We start from the raw sequence: 8519 nt of genomic DNA on the forward strand, positions 1-8519 counted from the left end.
GGCCAATTAAGGCCCGCCCAGTGTAAGACGTAAGCGGTAGCGCTCGGGTGGGGGGGAGGAGGGAGAGTCGGGGCCAGAGCTCATGGAGATGCCTGAGGGAGATTGAAGGGCCTTTGAAATGATTAAATATAAGGTTTAAAAATTGATTTAAACATGTCCCCTCATGTGACTGTGTCGCATGAGATGGGATATGTTTTTATATTTATGAAAATTTTAAAAATTTAATTAATAAAAACTTTCGGAAACCTCATCTTGCTCGTGGATGAGGTTTCCTAAAAAAACGGGAAGGCCGCTTGGCCTTTTCGCCTGCCCGCCAACCTTAAGGTTGGACAGGCAGCGTTAACAATGACTTTAATCACTTCCTTAATGGCCTTAATAGGCCATCTACATATCGGCAGGCGCCTGACAAATGAAACATCACAACTCAGCGCAATGACATCGGGACGCACTCCGGGCGAGCACAGATCCTATCAGCGCCCTCGATCGGGTCTGTGCTGCCATTTTACGTGGGAGGGTCAATTAAGGCCCGCCCAGCGTGACGCACGCTCGGAAGCGCTGAGCGCTCCCTGTGCAGGCGGGTGGGGGGCGTTCCCTGAGTCGGGAGTGCACTCTTTCGTGCATGCGCGTGAAAGAGTGCAGAAATCTCTCCCTGAGGCACAAAGTTGCCTCAGAGAGATAAGTTTTAAGTTTTAAAAATTTTGATAAAGAAAAAATAATTTAAGACACGTCCCCTCATGTGACAGTGTCACAGGAGCTGGGACATGTCAGTGAACTCTAATGAAAAAATTTATTTAATTTATAAATCCTTTAAGAAACCTCATCCGTCCCATGGATGAGGTTCCATGAAAAATGTGAAGGCCGCCTGGGCTCTTCGCCTACCCCACCCGCCAACCTTAAGGTTGGACGGGCAGCTTTCTCAATAGGGTTAATTAGCTCATCAATGGCCTTAACAGGCCTTTGACAGTTCGACGGGCACACAGCCGACTCGGCTGCACGTCCACCGAACTGAAAATCTAAATGACGCGCAGTGACGTCGGGACGCAAGCCCAATGTCACCCTGCGTCTTTTTACGCCTCGGCGAGCAGGCCCCGCCCCCGCTCGCCAAGCTGGAAATTCTCCCCGCTGAGTTTTTCCAGCATCTTCTGTTTTTATTTTAGGTACGTTAGTAGTGCTTGCTTTGTTTAACTTTTGTGCACCAAAGGTTTTTGTCTAAAATGTACAGTCTTTCATTTAATAACTGGGAGTTCAAATTTATTTTTAAAAGTTACTGGTCTCCCTCCAGATCATAACACTATCTGGTATAAAATTAGTTTGCACAGCTGTTTAAATATTTAAGATGGGATATTATGTAGATATGCTGACTTACTATGTTTGTGTCTGTGATATACAAAGATAAAAACAGATTGACTATACAGATAATGCACTTGAAACGTTGTAACCTATAAGCATGCGGACCAAGTGCTGGAAAGTGGATGGATGGGCGGGATGACTGTTTGAGCTGGTACACACACAATGGGGTTAATGGCCTCTTTCTGTGCTGTAAATTTCTATGACTTCTATTTCTATGAATACTTGCTGTTTCATAAGCTATAAGTATTGTAAGAACACAATGTTTAAAAATGTACACTGTATTACAAATGACCAAAGACAAATTATCAAAAGTGAAACAACTCCATGTGAAACATTCAACATTCAACAGCAACAAGTCAATGTTAAGGGACATTGTTGCATTTTATATTATACCATTGAGGTTATCCACCCGCTTTCTCTAATTTGGATTTGGTAGTAACTCAGTTCTGTGCCCCTCTGCAGCTAGTTAGACCTTATTTGTCTCCTTGGTGTATTTAAACAAGATTAGCACCTGGAATAGTATTACCTACTTGTATCAAAAAATTGGGGGCATTAAAAATCCTTAAATTTAGAGCATGAACATCCTTTCCTTTTGATTGACATTCATAAAATCATTAAAAAAAAACTTTTTGTTTTTATAATTTGTTAAACTATTCAGTAAAGATGAGAGGTGCTACAGAAATTAGCATTTATGTGTGTGCCAAAGGTCCAAAATTTACTAATACAAAGACACATGATTTGTACAGTTGGAAGTTTGAAGAAGCATCATGAAAGGAAGTAGCTCTTCATTTATGTGGTGCTACTCAGGGATTATTCTTCCAGAACAAAGGGCAGCAAAACTTAAGCTTTTGTACAAATTGTTTTTGCAACATCTAAAAACTGATACTAGTGTGTGAACAGGAAATTCGCTTTCACTCCAAGCTGCAACCCCTCTCTCCCATCCACCTTGAAGCACTGCATGTGATGCATAAAAATCCTCCAATATTTTAGAACTAGACACATGGCTATTTTGGTCCAGTTGATTTTTGTATCTGTATGAAGGCGGTATGACAGTTTGGGTGAGACTAAAATCTCTGATGTAAACCCAAGTGTATTGCAAAAATGCAAAAATTGAAATGATATTAGAAAAATATATAAATTTTCAAAGGTCTTTTCAAATCAGTTGGTTCAGATGTAAATAACCCAAGCTGCACAAAACACCTCATGACCGTACAATTATCTTGCCACAATGTGTTTATAATATGAAATTATTGCACCATTTTTACTGAACAAAAATCATCTGTGCCTGTGTGAATCCAGAGCGTGCTATGAATTATGATGCAAATACGACCAACAGCAGATGCAGTGAAAGGGAAATGAAGACGTTTCATCAGATTACTCAACATTTTTATACCAGCACAGAGTTATTTTGGGCTAGCTATATCCCAAAATGAAGGAACTATATACTTTGGGGTGGATTGTTTAGTGGAAATGTAGAGAGTCAAGTTCAAAAATTTTCAAATTACTTGCCTTCAGATAGTAAAAGGCAATACATTGTAGAGTTTGCACAATTTTACTAAATTTATAATCTGTAATAAGATAGCAGTTTCAGTAACTTTAGAGATTTGTGTTTTTAGTTCATATTTGTGAAAATAAATCAGGACATTTTAGTGTTTACTTTGGACTTCTTAAAAATAGTAACAAAATGACAGAGGTTTGAGAGAGAGACGTTACACTGTTGAACAATAAGCAACATGCCTATCAGCAGCATTGTCATTCTCTGTTATACTTTGAGAGCCTAAAATGCAAAATGTGTTTCGCAGAATTATTTCAAGGTATAAAGAGAAAAGTTTCTGGGAAGCAGCCAGTCCAGTTCAAATTAATGGATGAGCATTTAAATCAGAAAATAAAACATAGAAGAGTGAAAATGAGAAGAAACAATGCTAAGGAGGGGAAATTTTCAAGTGAAAGAAATGGGCAATGTGAAAATAGATCTATATAAAACTGTTGAAAATAAATTGTGTGCAAGCACTTTCTTCATCTTTTGTTTATGAAAATGTTATAAGCTTTGCACATGTTATGGTAATATCTTTACAAAAACAATCCTTGAGTCCTTTGTATTGAATCTGCCATTAACTTCATAACCTTTGAGTGTGTTGGTTGCTTCGAACTGACCAATTTTCTTCTTCCACTTGAATGTTCAAGTCTGTTTCTTTCCTCTCCTTAATTGGATTATATCTATTTTTCATCTGATAATTATATTATGTAAAGGTTTTCACCCCAATCATGTTCTGGAAAACATTCATAGATAGAGCTGCCATGGCAGTTTCCCATCCTTCTCACTGAACAAAAGCTACCACAAGCTTGTCCACACAATTCTCTTGCCTTCTACCAAAGAAGTTCAGCACCTGGCTTCTGAACTCCGGCGACTTCCCCTCAGCCCCTATGTGCTAAATGTTTGAAGACATCTTAATGTAACCACTTGTGGTGTTACTGTATCCAAAAGATGCTGCAAGACTATGACTGGGGGGCCCCGATTCTTGTGGAGGGGGCAGAGGAGAGTGCGGTAGCCATGGGGAGACACAGAGAACCTGGGGATGCCGATGTTTTGGCATGTTTAACAGTAAAACCTCATTATAACTTTCTCTTGCTTCCCAACCAGCTAAAATAACCTTGGGGTGGTCCCTGGAAATCAGGGCTTGAGTTCAGGGATCAGAATAGATTTTTTTTTTACCAGAAATGGGTGGGTATACATATCAGGAAAGTACTGACAGGCTGGGTCCCTTTTCTCTTGAAAAAAGGCTGAGGGGTAACCTACCAGTGTTCTTTAAAACAATGAAATGTTTTGATAGAGTGGATACAGAGAGAATGTTTCCTCTTGTGAGGAAGCATGTAACTGGAGGCCATCAATATAAGATAGTCACCAAGAAATCCAATAGGGAATTCAGAAGAAACTTCTCCACCCAAAGAGTGGTGAGGAGGTGGAACTCACTACCACGGGTTGGTTGAAGCAAATAGTATAGTACGAATATGGTACAAACAGCACAGTCTGTGCACCGAGAACAATCGTGGGCCCTTTGCATCCCCTGCACAACTCCCCTCATCCCATGCTTTCATTAACACACAAACGTAAACTGCAATGGCAACTGTAACAAACCTTTGGCCTCTGCCTCACACTTTCTGACAATATTTCTGAGAAAATTAATTCCACGATATTTTTATCCAGTGGTTGGTTTCGAGTTTCTTTTTGTGTTAGAGTGAATTTTACTGAGAGTCCCATACCATCCTGGTGGAGATGAGGGACAGTACCTCATCTTCTGATTAAGCGATTAGGCAGTTTACAGCCTTTTAGACTCAACATTGAATTCAACAATTTCAGATCATGAACTCTGTGTCCCCCATTTTGATTCTGTTTTTCTGCCATGTTCTGGTTTGAACCTTATTTTTCAAGTTTTTGCTTTTGGACAGAGTTATTCATTACTCTGGCATTTACACTCATTCAGGACAAATGTTTTGTTTCGTCACTGCAACCATCACCACTCTCTTTGCCTTTTGATTCATGGCATCTCTCCCACCCTCTACCCTATCCCTTTTGTTCTTCTTCCTCGCCCTCCTTTTGATGACATATAATCACAGAATCACAGAATTGTTACGATGCAGAAGGAGACCATTCGCCCATCGTGTCTGCACTGGCTCCCTGAGCATTTTAACCTAGTGCCAATCTCCTGCCTTTTCCCCATAACCCTGCACATTGTTTCTATTTAGATAATCATCCAATGCGCTTTTGAATGCCTCAATTGAACCTGCCTCCACCACACTTCCAGGCAGTGCATTCCAAACCCTAACTACTCGCTGTGTGGAAAAGTTCTTTCTCACCTTGTGTTTGCTTCTTTAAAGCTGTGCCCTCTGGTTCTTCATCCATTTATAAGCGGGGACAGTTTCTCCCAATCTACTCTGTCCAGGCCCCTCATTATTTTGAGAACTTCTATCAAGTCTCCTCTTAGCCTTCTCCTCTCCAATGTAAACAGTCCCAACTTCTCCAATCTTTCCTCAGAACTGAAGTGTCTCATCCCTGGGACCATTCTCATAAGCCTCGTTTGCACTCTCTCTAATGTGTTCACATCCTTCCCTTAGTGTGGCGCCCAGAACTGTACACAATACTCCAGCTGAGGTCTAACCAGTGTCTTATATAAGTTCATCATAACCTCCCTGCTCTTGTACTCTATGCCCCTATTAATGAAGCCTAGAATACTGTATGCTTTAGAAACAGCTCTCTCTACCTGTCCTGCCATCTTTGATGACTTATGTTCATATACACCCAGGTCTCTCTGCTCCTGCACACCCTTTAGAATAGTATCCTTTATTTTATACTGTCCATGTTCTTTGTAATAAAGTGTATCGCCTCACACTTCTCTGCATTGAACTTCATCTACCACCTCTCTGCCCACTCCACCAATGTGTCAATGTCCTTTTGAAGTTCTACACTGTCCTCCTCACAGTTTACAATTCTCTGAAGTTTTGTGTCATTTGCAAACTTTGAAATTGTCCCCTGCACACCAAAATCTAGAATATATCAGGAAAAGCAAGGGTCCCAATACCTGACCCTTGGGGAACTCCACTACAAACCTCCTTCCAGCCTGAAAAATACCCATTAACCATTACTCTCTGTTTCCTATCCCTCAGCCAATTTTGTACCCATGTTGCTACTGTCCCTTTTATTCCATGACCTATAGCTTTCCTCACAGGTCTGTTATGTGGCATTGTATCGAACGTCTTTTGGAAGTCCGTATACACCACATCAACGGCCTTACCCTCATCAACCATCTCTTCAAAAACTCCAGCAAGTTAGTTAGACATGATTTTCCTTTAACAAATCCATGCTGACTTTTCCGAATCAATCCACATTTTTCCATGTGACTATTAATTCTATCCTGAATAATTGTTTCTAAAAGTTTCCCCACCACCGAAGTTAAACTGACTGGTCTGTAATTGCAGGGCAGATCTTTACAACCTTTTGCAATTCTCTAGTCCTCTGGTACCTCCCCCGAATCTAGCGAACATTGAAAGATTATGGCCAGTGTTTCTGCAATTTCCACTCTCACTTCCTTCAATATTCTTGGATGCATCTCATCTAGTCCCGGTGCCTTATTAACTTATTACCGACAGCTTATCCAATACCTCAGGCTGGATTTTGCCGTCGGTGAGCTGGGGGCGGGGCCTGCTCGCCAATGTGCAAAATGATGCGGGATGATGTTGGGGGGAACCTCCGACATCATCCCGCCCCATTTTAATTTTCAGGAAGGCGGGGGCACAGCGAGATCAGCTGTCCGCCTGCCGACCTGTCAATGGCCAATTGAGGCCATTGACAGGATAATTAAAACAATTAAAGGACCTGCCCGTCCAACCTTAAGGTTGGTGGGCAGGCCAGGAGCCCAGGCGGGCTTCAGAAAAAACATGAAATCTTATCCACCGGCGGGATGAGGTTTCATGTAGGGTTTAAAAAACTTTAATAAAGTTTTAGTGAAATTTATTAATATGTCCCATCTCATGTGACATTGTCACATGAGGGGGACACGTTAAGGATTTTTTTATTTTTCTGTTTTTAATGTTTGAACAAGTGCAGGCGATCTCCCTGAGACAGCACTTAGCCTCAGGGAGATGTGCGCTCTATTATGTGTATGCGTGAAAGAGCGCACTCTCGCATTTGGGGAATCCCCTCCCCCCCCTGCCCGCACGGAGAGCGCATAACGCTTCCCGCCAGACGTCACGCTTAAAATGGCGGCGGGGCCCGCTTCTCCGGCGAGGATCGGCTCCCTACCTGCCGGAGATTGGGTCGGGCCCGCCCGACAGGCAGAAAATTCTGCCCCTCCTCCTTATCAATTTTAAACCCTTATGTTAGCTGCCAGTCTTTTTTCATATCCCTCTTTGTTTCTCGTATTTGCTTTCTCACATCCCTTCTGAGCCTTCCGTATTCAGCTTGGTTCTCAATTGTATTTGCTACCTGACACCTGTCGTAAGCGCACTTTTTCTTCTTTAACTTAATTTCTACCTCCTTTGTCATCCAGGGAGCTCTGGATTTGTTTGTCCTACTTTTCCCTTTTGAGGGAACATACCTTAACTGCGCCCAAACCATCTCCTCTTTGAAGGTAGCCCATTCTTCAGCTATTGTTTTTCCCAACCTTTGGTTCCAGTCTATCCGGCCCAGCTCCGTCCTTGCCCCATTGAAGTTCGCTCTCCACAGTTGATTATTCTTACTCTGGGTTGACCAGTGTCATTTTCCACTATCATCCTAAACCTTATGATACAACGATCATTGTCCCCTAAATGTTCCCCCCATTGTCACTTGATCTACTTGGCCCACCTCATTCCCAAGAGCCAGGTCTAGCAGTGCCTCCTTTCTTGTTGGACTGGGCACATACTGCTGTAGGAAATTCTCCTGAACACAATCTAGGAACGCTTGTCCCTCACTGCCCCTTACACGACCACTATCCCGGTCTATACATGGGTAATTAAAATCCCCCATAATAACTAATCTACAATGTTTACGCCTCTCTGTAATTTCCTTGCAGATTTGTTCCTCTATATCCTTCCCACTAGCTGATGGGTCTATGCATTATACTGAGCAATATAATTGCACCCTTCTTATTCCTTAGCTCTAGCCAAATCGATTCTGTCCTTGAATCCCCTGACACATCCTCTTTCTCCAGTACTGCAATACTCTCCTTAACACTTTCCCTTTCTTATCTTTTCTGAACACCTTGTAACCAGGAATATTCAACACCCAGATCCGTCCTTCCTTCAGACAGCTCTCCACTATTGTCACAACATCATAATCCATAACTCCCTGCAGATGGCGCTGTGTGTGTGTGTGTGTGTGTGTGTAGGGGAGGCTCCCGGTGAGATACCGCTGGCGCCCTGCTGGTGGCGCTGTTTGGGGAAGACTTCGGATGTGGTGGTGGTGGGGGGGGGGGTGAGGTACCGCTCCTGTCCTGCTGGTGGCGCTGTTTGGGGAAGACTTCGGATGTGGTGGTGGTGTTGGGGGGTGAGGTACCGCTCATGGCCTGCTGGTGGCGCTGCCGGGGGAAGGTTTTCCCCCCAGGTATGAAGTACTGTTCCTGTCGTGCAGGTGGCGCTGTCGAGAGAGACACCCACCCCCCCTCCCAGCCCCTCCCCTCTCTCTCTCTCCCCTG

Source organism: Cetorhinus maximus, chromosome 5 (genome assembly GCF_964194155.1).
Source record: "Cetorhinus maximus chromosome 5, sCetMax3.hap1.1, whole genome shotgun sequence".
In the NCBI taxonomy this organism is placed as follows: Eukaryota; Metazoa; Chordata; class Chondrichthyes; order Lamniformes; family Cetorhinidae; genus Cetorhinus; species Cetorhinus maximus.